This window comes from Ochlerotatus camptorhynchus, unplaced genomic scaffold (genome assembly GCF_037179485.1).
Source record: "Ochlerotatus camptorhynchus isolate MF236.1 unplaced genomic scaffold, CSIRO-AGI_Acam_v1.1 ptg000077l, whole genome shotgun sequence".
NCBI classification, from domain to species: domain Eukaryota; kingdom Metazoa; phylum Arthropoda; class Insecta; order Diptera; family Culicidae; genus Ochlerotatus; species Ochlerotatus camptorhynchus.
This window is the reverse complement of record NW_027040567.1, coordinates 6,329,608-6,343,909: the sequence shown is the minus strand read 5'-3', so window position 1 is coordinate 6,343,909 and position 14,302 is coordinate 6,329,608. Positions and strand designations below refer to the sequence as shown.

The window sequence follows — 14,302 nt, the reverse complement described above, 5'->3', positions numbered from 1 at the left end:
GGTGACGAGTCGTTTAGTTCCACCGGAGAAAGGAAACATGGTGAGACGAGGGGGGAGGGGTGAAGTATTATTACATCGTTGGCCGGCGACAGTGACAGTGAATGATGCAGTCAGACGGCGCGTTATATTGGAACCAGTTGCTCAACGGCTTACGCATACAAATTGGACAAAAATACTGCATGGTCATTGGAGAGAAAAGTGCGTTGACTCTTTAATTCGATTGTGTAATAAGGGTTCACAACTTGAGATGACTTTGGACCTTTCGATTTCTCAGTCAGCGGATTCAATTCCCTATAACTGGCATGGTAATTTAGACCTGGTTACTCAGTGATTTTAAATGTGCGCCCGTCGCCCACCTCAAGTCCATGCGCCCTTGTCAAGAGCGCTCATAATTGTAATATAGGAATGTACATAACTGCATGTACACGGAATTAAGTTCCCTCTAATTGACCCTGGGGTATGAGTGGGTCAGCTTGCCAAAAATTTTAAAAATACTAACAGGGAATAGCTCCATTTATACAGTGTCAGATTGATTTGATAGCTATCGATATCTTAGATGTGAAATACTTTCGTTAACGAAAGTTGAACCCAGACCCACATTTGGATAAGCCAAATCCCTAATCACCATGCTGATTTCACTGTCATCGTTTTTTCCTTGATTTGTATTCCGTCGATCTTGTTTTCCTTACTGAGTACCAATGCTACCGACGCCAGGGAGGCAGCTCCCACTCCTCGACGCTACCTATTGACCTATCAACTCATGGAATGGGGATCAACGGCTTTACTTCCATGTTCAGAGATTTTATACCTCATGATTAATAATTAACAATCTGGAAGCGATCATAACGAAACGTTATGCAGCATTACAGATAAACAGGCAGTAGACGCTATTAATTTAAGCGACAACATGAATTTTCAACAGATACTGGCAGTCAGGGTAGCTTGAATCGTGACCGGTATTTTTTTCAGTCAGCTATTAGATGTAAGGCAAAATCCATAGAGCTCCTGAAATTTTCCAAATGTTCATAGAACATCCCTGAAAGTCTAGAAATTTTTCTTAAGCTCTCGGAATGTTTCGCAAACTTCTCTAGACTTTCTCGAAGTTCTCTGAACTCCCTCAAGATTTTTTTGAAGTTCACTAAACTTTTCTGAAGTCCTCAGAGCATCTAAGAGCTCCCTCAATTTTTTGAGTTTTTGTTTTTCGAATATTTTGAAACTCCTTTTTTCTCTGGACTTTCCAAAAATTCCTACAATTTTTCTGGAATTCAAGGAAGTTCCTGAAGTTTTAACAATTAACAAAAATGTTAAAATATTTAAACTTCAGGAAAAGCTTCATTGATAACAATTGAATTTCGGGGAGCTCTTAATCATTTGATGAAGTTTTCACATCTCTGAAGTTTTCTAAGCTACTTGATTATTTGGAAGCATCTCAAAATTTTCCGTTATTTTCCTGACATAAATTGAGCTTCCGTGAATTTCCCTCAACTCTCGAAACTGCCATGAAGCATACGGAATTTCCTTTAAAATGATCTTGAATGATCGTTAAGGTTTCCTTAATGTGTCTTAAAATAAAACGAAATTGTTTAAGTCGTTCTACACACTTAATCTAGCTCGGTAAAATCTCCAACAGCCGATTACTTCGGCAGTAACTTTTGCTGATATCTTTGCAAAATATCAGTTTGTTAGCTGATATCTCAGTAAAATGTTATTTGTTAGCTGAGTCTAGGCAATTGTTTTACTGAATCTCAGCAAAATAAATTGCAGAACAACTCGGCTGTTGGAATCTCGGCGAAAAAATTTGAGTGTGTAAGATTTTCAATAATGTTTCCTAATTTTCCTTAAATTCATGGAACTGCCCATAGATTACCGGAACTAATTCTAACTAACATATAAGAACGTTCGGCGAAATTACCCATTTGGCGAAATGTCCTTTGGAGAAATGTTCTTCGGCAAAACGTCCTTCGGCGAAGCATCCTTCGGCGAAACGTCCTTTGGCGAAATATCCTTCGGCGAAACGTCCTTCGGTGAAACGTCCTTGAGCGAAACGTTTTTCGGCGAAACGTTCTTTGGCGAAATGAAATAGCCCCATAGAGCATATTATCAACTTAGATAAGGCTGATTCTGTTGCTCTATTAGTACAACGATGTTTTGATATGCAGAGCAAGGTGAATGTTCCCCTGTGGTGGGTAGAACTTCGAAATCTGAACATTTGGATCATTCCTTCATTACTTTTTTTTTCCTTGATTTGTTTTTCGTCGATCTTGTTTTCCATGCTGAGCACCAATGCTACTGACGCCAGGGAAGCAGCTCCCACACCTGGACCCTACACCTATCGACCCATCAACTCATGAACCGGGGACCAACGGCTTTACTTCAGAAGGGGATCAGAGATGTTACCACTACACTTGTGCCGCTCAAACCTCCACTACTGAATAAATTCATAAATGAAATTTTGAATCACTTCTAAAAGAACTGAATCATTCCACATATGTTCGGAATAATTGCAGAAATATTCGGAAATTCTTCGGCAAGTACTGAATCACTTTAAAAAAATTTAAAATCGCTTCTTAAAGAACTGAATTGCTTCAGTAATGTTCAGAATCACTTCGCTAAGCAATAAATCACTTCAGAAGAGTTCTAAATCGCTTCGGAAAGTCCTGAATTAGTTTTTAAAAATTCGGAATCACTTCAGATTCGAACGGAATCACTTCGAAAAGTACTGAAGCACTTAAGAAATGTTCTAAATATCTTCGGAAGTAGTGAATCACTATATATCAATTCGGAACCACTTCTAAAAAAGAATCACTTCAGAAAATACTGAATCACTTTGGAAAATACTGAATCACTTCAACTAAATTCAGAATCACTTCAAAAAGAACTGAATCACTTCAGAAATGTTCAGAATCACTTCGCTAAGTATTAGATCACTTCAAAAGAGTTCTAAATAACTTTGGATTTTGCTGAATTTGATTTTAAAAATTCTAAATCACTTCTGAACGTACTTCATCACTTCTAAAACGAACGGAATCACTTCTAAAAGTACTGAAGCACTTCAGAAATGTTCTAAATATCTTCGAAAAGTAGTGAATCACTTCATAGCAACGCGGAACCACTTATAAAAGAGAATCACTTTAGAAAAGTTCTAAATCTCTTGGGAAAGTACTAGATCACTTTAGAAATATTCGGAATCACTTTGGAATGCACTGCATCACTTCGAAAATGTGCTGAATCTCTTCGAAAAGTACTGAATCACTTTATGAACAAATCGAAATCACTTCTAAAACAACTGGATGATCCCAGAAATATTCGAAAGCAATTATAAAAGCACTGATTCACTTCAGAAAAGTTCTAAATCACTTCAGAAAGTACTGACTTATTTGCAATCACTTCGAAAAATACTGAATCACTTCAGAAATGATAGGAATCACTTCAAAAAGTACTGAATCATTTCTAGTGGTGATTCAATACTTTCTGAAATGATTCAGTACTTTCCGAGGTGATTGTGAACTTTTCTGAAGCGATTCAGTACTTCAGAAGTACTAGCGGACGTGTTTACAATCTTTGTGTAGTGACTCCAAACTTTTCTGAAGTGATTCTATACTTTCATAAATGATTTGGTAATTTGTAAAATAGTTCAGTGCATTCCGAAATGATAGCTACTTTTTTTGAAGCGATTCAGCTCTTCCGAAGGAATTGCGAACATTTCTGGGATCTATATTTTCGAAGTTATTTAGTTCTTCCAAATGTGATTACAAACTTTCTGGATTGATTCGGTACTTTCCGCAGTTATTCCAAACATTTCTGAAGTGATTCAGTACTTTCGGAAGTGATTCCAAATTTTGCCGAAGTGATCCAGTACTTTCTTAAATGAACCATTTCTGAAGTTATTCAGTACTTTTCCAAGTGATTCCGAACATTTCTGAAGTGATTCAGTGCATTTCTAATTGATTCAGTTATCTTCGAAGTGATTCAGTTCTGAAATGATTACAAAGTTGCTGAAACGCAATGATTCAGTACTTTCCAAAATTATTCTTAACTCTTCTGAAGTGAATTCAGTAAATTCTGAACTTATTCCAAACTTTTCCAAAGTGATGCAGCACTTAATTTTTATTTTTTTTTCTGAAAAGATTCAGTAATTTCTGAAGTGATTTCCAACTTGTTTTAAGTAATTGAATACTTTTTAAAATTATTAATTACTTTCTGAATGAATTCCTTTATGAACCGATTCAGTTCTTTTCGAAGAGATACCGAACATTTATGAAGTAATTAACTACTTTTCGATGTTTTTTTATTTGTTGATTACTTTATTTGTACATGATCAATCGAATAAACTTTACAGAGCCAAGTTATCATTTTCTTTATACATCATAAATGCTTTAAATCTTAAATTGAGGGATTTGACCGATTACTCGCGGTCTTCTCGAGGTTAGTGAATGACAATTGTTTGGATCAGAAGAGGGAAGACGAGATTTGGGACATGATTTATGATTAAAAAATTTCACTATTTCTAAAACATATACTTAATCCTATCGACGTTATATCAACTCTGTAATTATACAATTATTACACAAACAAATCTACAAAAAAAAAACACACACACATACAAAACACAAACTAAACACAAGGTTAATCAAACTTACAATCTATGGTTAATATTCTTCAAGAAAACATATATGAGTTGCATAAACTCCACATCGCGTCTAGCCAAAATATCCCGAACTGGGACATTATGTTGCCTACCTCGAGCCCGAAGGGAATCGTACAACTCGGATCTGACTCCACGGTGCTCAGCACATGACCATGCGTCCTGGTAACCTTGCCCACATTCGCAGAGATGACTGTCCCCCAACCCAACACGGAACAAGTGAGCGCTTAGCGAATAGTGATTGGACATGAGGCGAGACATCACACGAATGAAGTCTCGACCCACCTCCAAACCTTTGAACCAAGGACACTTCGACAGCTTAGGGATGATTGAATATAACCATCGTCCCAAACTCCCTTAACTCCATTTATTTTGCCAGCTGGCAAGTGACTGTTGACGATAAATGAAGAAAAATTCGTCGTAGGCGATTTGTCGATCGTAAAGTGAGTCCGCCTTCTCATTGTCCGGAATCGAGCAATGAGATGGTACCCATGCAAAGGTGATGACGAAAGATCTTAAAGATAAAGCACTTAGAAGCTCTCGTATTTTCATGAGAAAATACGAGGAGTGCTCTACCGGCCTCATACTTTTCGATGTGATTCAATTATTTTCTTAAGAGATTCAGTACCTTCCGAAGTGATCCTACACACTAAGATTTTTTTTTTCGTGTTTGGTAAATTTTACCGAAATCAGAACAGCATTTTAAGGGCCATTGAATTTTCTAAATAATTTCAAAACAAATAAAGCAATTATTAATAAAATTCATTTTAGTGGAGATTTAGTTTCAAAGTAGCTGAAAAGTAATGAAATTTAATTGCATAAATTTTACCGAACAGGTCAGCTGTTCAGATTTCGGTAAAAATTACCGAAGTCGGTGATAATTTCTCAGTGTGTAAACTTGTTTGAAGTGATGCAGTAATTTCTGCAGTGATTTCGTCCTTTTCATAAGTTATTCAGTACTTTCTGAAGTGATTTCGAGCTTTTTTATGTGATTCCAAACTTTTCGAAATAAATCTTAACACTTATGAAGTGAGTCAGAGCTTTCCGATGTGATTTCAAACACTTGGACTCATTTTCTTCGAGTAAACTTTTGAAGGTGATGCAATATTCAAATGAGTGTTACAATACGTTTGTATGCGAGTCTATACTTATGACGGGTAGTGTTTATGGGCATAACGCGGTTCAAATAAAACCTAACTGATGGGTGCATCACATTTTATATCTGATGCGCTCACATTTGTCATAGCACATTTATAAGCAGATTGTTTGTTTTGTATTTGAAATATTTTCATTAGACATTTAAAAGCGTAGGTGCAATCTGGATGAAGACAGAACATTTCTCATGTTTCATGTTTGTAGTGCAATTTTGCGCATATGAGCGCATATTAATGTGGATGGAGGTCGATATTTCTACACCCAGTTAATATTCACTAAACAAATTATATTAGTAAGCGGTTTTCGGAGCTGGTTACTAATGGAGTAACCATCAGTAACTACCATAACATGCCGGCCTATATCTAATTTGAGCAATAGAATAAAGCTTTATGGCGCCAGTAGTACCATGGCAAGCGTGACTGCCTCTCACTCTAAAGGGCCTGGGTTCAATCCTAGTCCGCGCTGCCGGGATTTTCTGTGACATAGCATCTCTTATTACGCCTTCCTTCTGAAGAGAAGTAAAGCCGTTGGTCGCCGGTTCATGGCCCGGCGGTCATGGTTCGATAGTTAGTATCCAGGTGTGGGAGCTGCCTCCCTGGCGTCGGTAGCTTTGGTACTCAGTACGGAAAACAAGATCAACGGAAAACAAATCAAGGAAAAACAAAAGAATAAGGCGCATCAACAGAATTAGTTCAACAGAATAGAGATATACATACTTCAATAAGAATAGCACTCAAATGTTATTAGTTGATTACGCCTTGTCGATTGGTTTGATGATTAAGCATTGGATTGAATTTTTCAAATTGTATGATTAAACATTTCTTTTTTCTCTTTACAGATCTTAAAACTACCAGCTGATCCACAAGCTTAATATCGTAAGTTTCTTTCGTCATTATTTACCATTTTATGCTTAGCAATTATATTAAATGAATGAAATCCAGATCACAGCATTACCAACTAAGCGACCGCTTCCTAACTCTTATGGGGTGTTTCCACTTGAGCTGATTCACGTGCTAGCAAGTCTGTTGTTCACAAGCCCATGGTTATTAGCATGATTCAAGTAGTTGATTAACATTGGCACATCCATTTCTGGCACAAACTTGATCGGATTACACCAATTTATGAACCAGCATAAGCGTAAACCGGGCATTAATCTAAGCCTCTTGCAGTGCTGAAAACAATCGATCACAACCACCTGTTCGTCTTGTTTGCTCCACTTAAGTCAATATTAGCTCAATGAATTCCTCACTGAGTTCAATCGTCAGTCAGACCCCTACCTTGTGTACCCCCACAGAGATCGGATCCGACATCTCCCTTCGCAGTTTAGTTACCGTTAAGTATTTAACACCTCGTTGATGGCGACGACTGCGTGCTCATCATTATCGCTGACTGGCTGGTTTGAACAGGTGCAAACAGTGCACGATGTAGTGCGCTGCTTTACGACCAATAAAGATGTTTATTTGTTGCTGTAATGTTTATAGTTCTCGTACGTAAAGTGGATACAAGTTTATATTGATCCTTGTGGCCATTTTCCAGAGACAACTTAGAAATCAATTTGGCACGGCCATAAAACCCTAATCCAATCGGAACAGTCAACTCACGTTTCGAACTGAGCTGCGCGCTCGCATGGAAAGCATAATTTGCAAACGTTTAATTATCAATTACCGCGCGCTTTGTCGATACATGTGTAGTACTAGTAAGGTACTAAGTAAGCCACACACCGCACCACCACCCGGGTTGTTGTCTACTATGTATTTACGGTGCCGTCGTCCAATAGACAATTCTCTCTGCAAGACGATTGAAAAGAAAGTTTCTCGCTTCCTTCTCGCACTCGAAGGTACGTAAGTAACTCCGATCGTGTCTGTGATTATCGACCTCCATCGGGTGTGTAATTATCCATTATCGTGCCTCACCGCCGTCGGTACTAGTAGATAACACCGATTTGGACCCGTCGCGTCGCGTCACGTCGTCCAGCATGTAAACACGTCATGCCCAATCCATCGCGGTGGAATCCATCCATGTATACTAACAGCTGGTAAAACAACCCGGCGAACAAACGCCGATGGGGATTGATTTTCGCTGACAATCGCCGACGACGATTCACCGGGCTGCGCTGCTACTGCTTATTGGTGAAGGCACTTGTGCTGCCCGTCGATTACCGATTCGATGATTGCAGGCCGCACTAAGCGGTGTCGTTTGAAACAGATGCTGTAGCGAATCTTCCTATATCATTTGGTTGTATCAAATGCTACACTATTTCGTACAATGGTGGTATTGTTTGGTCAGGAAATTGACCCCACTGGTTTCGATTGATCGATTGTATACGGCATTTGTGAGGAGTGCATGGTTTAGATTGTTGTAGGTAAATGTTGATGATTTGCTTTGTATTTTTTCTACGGAACGCAATTTGTATTGTTGAAATAGTCAAATGATTTTCTTATGTGCCCTATCAGTTCCCCAGTTTAATTGTTGTATGTTTTGTGGGAACTGATATTTGAGCTCTTGAATTTCCGAGGTGGTAGTAAGATCAATCAAAAATAAGGATACCAAAGTGATTCACCCAAATCTTTAGATTTTAAGATGGATTAACTGACTAAAAGTTATTAATTAGACTAAAAATTAGCTGTCCATATTAAAAAGTAATGCATTATGCTTAAAAGAGCAATCCAAGGATGGTTTGGTTTGGAGTACCGGTTTTACCATTACCAAAAACTGGTAAATCCTTTCAAAAATGCATTACATAATTTATGTAATCACCGCATCCTGGTAACCTTGTCCACATTCACAGAGATTGCTGTCTCCCAACCCCACACGGAACTAGTGAGCGCTTAGACAATAGTGATTGGACATGAGACGAGACATCACGCGTATGAAGTCTCGACCCAAGTCCAACCCTTTGAACCATGCAAACTTCGACACCTTAGGGATAATTGGATGTAGCCATCGTCCCAAGCTCCCTTCACTCCATTGATGTTGCCAGCTAACGAGCGACTGCTGACGAAAAATAGAGAAAAATTCACTATAGGTGATTTGTCGATCATAAATGTCGCCTTCCATAGCGCCCATATTCGCAAGTGAATCCGCCTTCAATACAAAGGGACCCACGCGAAGGTGATGATGAAAGAGCGAACGGATAAAGCACTAAGCAGTTATCGTATTTTCAAGAGAAAATACGAGAAATGCATTACCGGCCTAATGGAACGGATAGCCTCGATATAACTGAGACTATCCGTAAAAATAGAAGTGAAGTGAAGCAATATTTTCCAAAGTGTAGTGAATTGCTGCCAGTTCAGCCACAAATACAGAACAAGGAGCTTAGAGATCCATCTGTGAAAAACGTTCTGGCAGAATCAACATGGCCAAACTTTGCCTTGTATAATAACGGAGCAATCATAGGACGATGATGCTCTGGAATTCCGCGGATTTCCTGCGTCATAGATAAATCAAAATTTACTGAATTGCCGAAATCGGAGAAGACTACACGATTGGGAATATTTCTTGAAGGGCTGACATCCTGTGTTAAATATAGGTAGTACAAAGTCATAAAACATGTTTGAGGATTTAGCTCCAGAAGCTTCTCAAAATTTGCAATCACCAGTGGGTTCATTACTTCGCAACGGGTGAGGAGCCTCAGAGATAACTCTGAAAAACGGACGGATAGTGGCAACATGCCCGCCAGCACTTCGAAACTCATAGTATGAGTCGAGTGCATGCATCCTAACGCGATACGAAGACAACGATACTGGATCCGTTCCAGCTTGATGATGTGCGTTTTAGCAGCCGACTGGAAACAAAAACTACCATATTCTAGAACCGATCAAATCGTTGTCCGGTACAACGTTAATAGATCTTGCGGATGCGCTCCCCACCACGTTCCGGTAATTGATCGAAGGAAATTGCCGGGATGTTCTGATGCATAACATCTCTGAGTAAAGCCGTTGGTCCCCGGTTCATGAGTTGATGGGTCGATAGGTAGGGTCCAGGTGTGGGAGCTGCCTTCCTGGCGTCGGCCTAAGTAGACAAATTGTCCAAGGTATCCTGTAAGGGTCCTTACAGGTCAACCTCTTTTGGCCCTGTGATAGACACTACGCCATCATCTGCAAGTTGTCTCAACGTGCAATTGTCACTAAGACAGTCATCAATTTCTCTAACGTATAAATTGTACAAAAGGGGGCTTAAACATGAGCCTTGGGGGAGACTCATGTAGCTAAATCGAAAAGCTGTAGTGTTTCCATGAGAAAGCTCATATGTTTTTGTGACAGCAAATTGTACAAAAAATTATTCATTAATGAAGAAAATTCACAAGCGTGGAGTTTCTCTGAACGAACTTCAACGGATACTGAATCAAAAGCTCCCTTGATATCCAAGAACACAGAAGCCATTTGCTCTTTCTTAGCAAAAGCTAACTGAATTTCCGAGGAAAGCAACGCGAGACAGTCGTTCGTTCCCTTACCCCTACGGAAACCAAATTGAGTATCTGAAAGAAGGTGGTTCGTCTCAACCCATTTGTCGAGCCGAAAAAGGATCATTTTCTCCATCAATTTCCGAATACACGACAGCATCGCGATGGGCCGATACGAATTGTGATCCGACGCGGGTTTATCAGGTTTTTTTATGGCTAGCAAACAAGCAATGATGTCCTAGGAATAGCATTTCTGATCAGAAATAGTTTAATTTACACCAAATAGAGAAATTAGAACGAATCACACATGTCATATGATAGTTATTTGATAATTTATTTTTGCTCGAATGTTATTCTACCGTTTGTGAGTTACCGTGTTTTGTGAGAGAGACAACGGTAGAGCATGAGTGTACGAATACAAACAGACTGTCGCGCACCACAACAAAGCGAGTATAGTAAAAAACAACAGCTGTTTCAACCCCTGCACAACACACATCAACTCCCAGTTGAACCATACCAAACATATACAGACAGACAGATCCGTGACTGTGATTAGCTGTGCAGTAATTAAAAGTAAGGCAAAGACCATAAAACGTCTTTAATTTTCCAAATGTTCCACGATCAGCCCTGAAGATCCTAGAATTTTTCTGAAATTCTCGGAACTGCCCTCAAGCGCACGTAATTTCCCTAAATATCTCTTGCCAATTTCTCTGAACTTCCTCGAAGTTCTCTGGAATTCCCTGAAATTCTCTGCATTTCTATGAACCTTTTTGAAGTTCTCAGTGCTTAAATATTAAGAGTTCCCAAAATTTTTTATGAAGTTAATGCAACTGCCTTGAACTTGTTCCGATGTTTTTGACACTACCCTGATGCTCACGGTACTACCCGGTAGACCCTCTAAATTTCCCTCACGATCATGAATCTTCTTCAAAGCTACTGCATTTTTCTGAAACTCTAGGAACTTTCTGAAATTCAAACAGTTTTGCTGAAGGTATCGAAACTCGTTTAAAATTCTGTAATTTCCATGAAGTTACGGGAATTTCTCTGAGGTTCTCTGATCTTCCCTGAAGCTGATCTTCCTTGAACTTCTCAACAATATCTTCTCTGAAGATCTCTAAACTTCTTGAAAATCTGTGAACTTCTCCAAATTTCCCGCTATTTTATAAAAACAATGGATCTTCCCTGCAGCTTCCTCATCGTCGAAACTGCCCTAATTTTTACGGAAATTCGGTTACAATGTTCTCACATTTTCCTGGTGTTCTTGAAACTTTCCTGAAGCTCTCAGATCTTCCCAGAGGTTTTCTGGACTTAGTTGAAGTTTCCATAGATTTTCTGACGTTCTTTTGACATCGGTGAAGACCAAGTCCCCGGCAAGGTGACAGATAACCTTAGTTTCACGTTCCCACTTGCAAATCGTAGATGTCGCCACACAACGTAAACAAAGGTATTGTCCTTTACCGCTGCAGCGGTATTTCTTTATGGGAAACCAACTTTTTTTTTCACCATTGGCGTTGACGGCACCGCCGAAAAATCGTCTCTTCTAGCAAAGATTGGCAGTTTCTTATACGAATTTTTAGTGGAGTGAATAGATAGTACGAAGTTCGCCATGTTTCACGCACAGTCTGACGTTTGCTTATGGATTTTACCATTGGAGTAAAGAGCTACAGAGTCGCCGTCAACGCCAATGTGTGGACTCAAACAACAGGCAAGAATGCCATATATAAAGAGCGAATTTATGATTTTCGTAGTGAAATGAAATAAATCCATACAAATCGAAAAGATTGATTGAGTTTTTTCTTTTTAATATCATCGAATGACATTACAAATACTTTGGTTTCTCCAGTTATTTTCGATTTTTTTTTTAAATTGATCAGCCTTCAGATTATTGCTTTGAGCATAGCTGTGCGATGAAGGCTTGCCACGGGCCGAATGAATAAAAAATGTTTACTTTCCCGTGTTTCTCTCCCGGGGTAAGCAAACAGTTTACAATAACAGTAAATTGAAAATTAGTCAAATTGAATAAAATACAACATATTTAGCTTAAATGCATTTAATGTCTTGGACAGACGTACAAAGTACACCGCCCAAGTAACATTTTAAGTTTTATGAAGTAATACAAAACTACTATAAAACAACATTCATAAAACCCTTGTCGAGGCTACTATGCCATTGATGCATCCACCAAAACCTCCTTAGGACTAGAATCTGTCTAGTTGGCCCATCCTGGGGAAGGTTCTGAAGGATATATTTTCGAAGCTCTTCAAGATTGATTTACTACAACAGGTTGTATGACGAACGTCTTAAGAACCATTTGAAACCCGTATTTAAGCTACAATAAAAGCTATCTGGCAACAATAAAAACCCTTTTAAAGCCATCTGAATCCACTAGAAAAATTATCAATCACGATAGAAAAAGGATTCATAAATACCATCCGATCTTAACAAAATAATTGAAATATAATCTGATCATATAAAAATACTATTCAATTTCCAAAATTATTAAAATTGTTCTCATAAAGTGGCCTAGTTGTAGGTGCTTTATTAAATCTTATGTGAAATGTACTTGAAAACATCGAAAAAAAATAAGTCCGCTCTCGGAAAACGTCGATTTTGCTTATTATTTTTAATTAAGGAAAAAAAATAGTTATTCTTCAGATTAATCATTAAGCTCAGCCGAGATATTTTTTTATGATTATCGTATTTCAAATATTTGATCATTGCTAAATTGACCAAAATAAAGTTGTTTCCAAGGAAATACACATTGAAAACGAAGATTGTAAAAATCAAACAAAATAATTGTAATATGGCGGTGGCTTAAAATTTGGGTTTCATTGGCCATTTGTGAAAAAGTTGTTTTGCTTTAATGAAATTCCTAGCAAATCCATAAGGTTTTAAAATAGCTTTTATGAAGAAAACTTCCTGACTGAAATGTATTTATCTAAAGCCATTTTGCTTAATCAGAAACCCGTTCAGATTTATGGCAGCATTTATGGAGGCAAAGTTGCATGCAAGAAGTTAAACGTCAAAGTTTGTTTATCTTTCGATAGTTGCGTTGTTCGATCATTGCATCGAGGTTTTACGCCAGCGTTCTTCCAGGCAATTTTCTCCCGCTGGATTGGAAGCAGTTACTAAGGAAGAGTGCGGAAATGTTTTGCAACATTTCGCATATACCTATAATGGAACAGCTGGAAGCTCAATCGTTCCCGTAAAAAATCCCCTTCTTCCGGATGGTTCCCGAAATGCACCATCAAACGATGCAGTATAAATTAAGTATGCTTGAATGAAATTTTGACCCTTTCACAGAATAAAATCACTGCTATGAATCGGAAACCAGCCAATCTCCGCTTACTGACAGTTTCAGTGGTTTGCTTTCGGTACGAATGTCAGTTATTTCGATCGTCCGATCTGGAGAACACTGGTCTGTTTTAAGACTGTTTCATAAAGGAGACGGTCAACACCGGTCAGAACGTGATGCAAACGCTAGATGCTCAGTCGTTGCTGAAATTGACTTCCCTTCGGTCGTTAACATTGCTTGAATGTTTCATCCTACTACGTCTACTCTTCGAGATTTCCTTGAGATAAATTTTGCTTTTATTCACTATGAGGATCCAATTTTTATATTGAATTTCGAAACACAGTAATTGTGGATTTTATGATACACTTTAACAAGTCAAAACAACAAAAATATATGCTTTTTGCTCTCATTTAAAACCGAATGGTTTTATGGTTGCTTTTATAATGATAGAACAACTTTATAGAGTTTTTTATCAATGTATTAATAAACAATTGCTAATGAAGTTTACGATTGATTTACAGAACAATTTTTTAGAGGAATTGAGTGCTGCTTTAAATTTATTTTTAAAACAAGTAAGATTTAGATTTTCTCGACGGACTATAAAAGGTTTTTAAAACAACAATAAGCTGAATTATTATCCAGGAATGTTTTACGCTTTAAAATACTGTATTCAAACTAAATTGATTGCTCATTTCAGTTATAAAACCATCATAAATCAGAGTGGATGCCAAGTAGCTGCTTTATTGTTACTTGGGCGTTGTACCATAGAGGTAACTCTAAGACCCGAAGGTCCCGAAGAAAAGTG

At 38.2% G+C, this 14,302-nt stretch overlaps 1 protein-coding gene and 1 pseudogene across 1 annotated transcript in view; one reads left to right on the top strand and one right to left on the bottom strand.

Annotated features, from left to right (window-relative positions):
- Positions 1-14,302, top strand: part of LOC135697643 (uncharacterized) — a 338,903-nt gene that overhangs the window by 70,277 nt on the left and 254,324 nt on the right. Inside the window, exon 4 of the mRNA XM_065217424.1 lies at positions 6,639-6,675. The gene's annotated coding sequence lies outside the window, so the exon portion shown is untranslated. The remainder of the gene's footprint in view (positions 1-6,638; positions 6,676-14,302) is intronic.
- Positions 1-14,302, bottom strand: part of LOC135697644 (uncharacterized) — a 115,562-nt pseudogene that overhangs the window by 79,392 nt on the left and 21,868 nt on the right.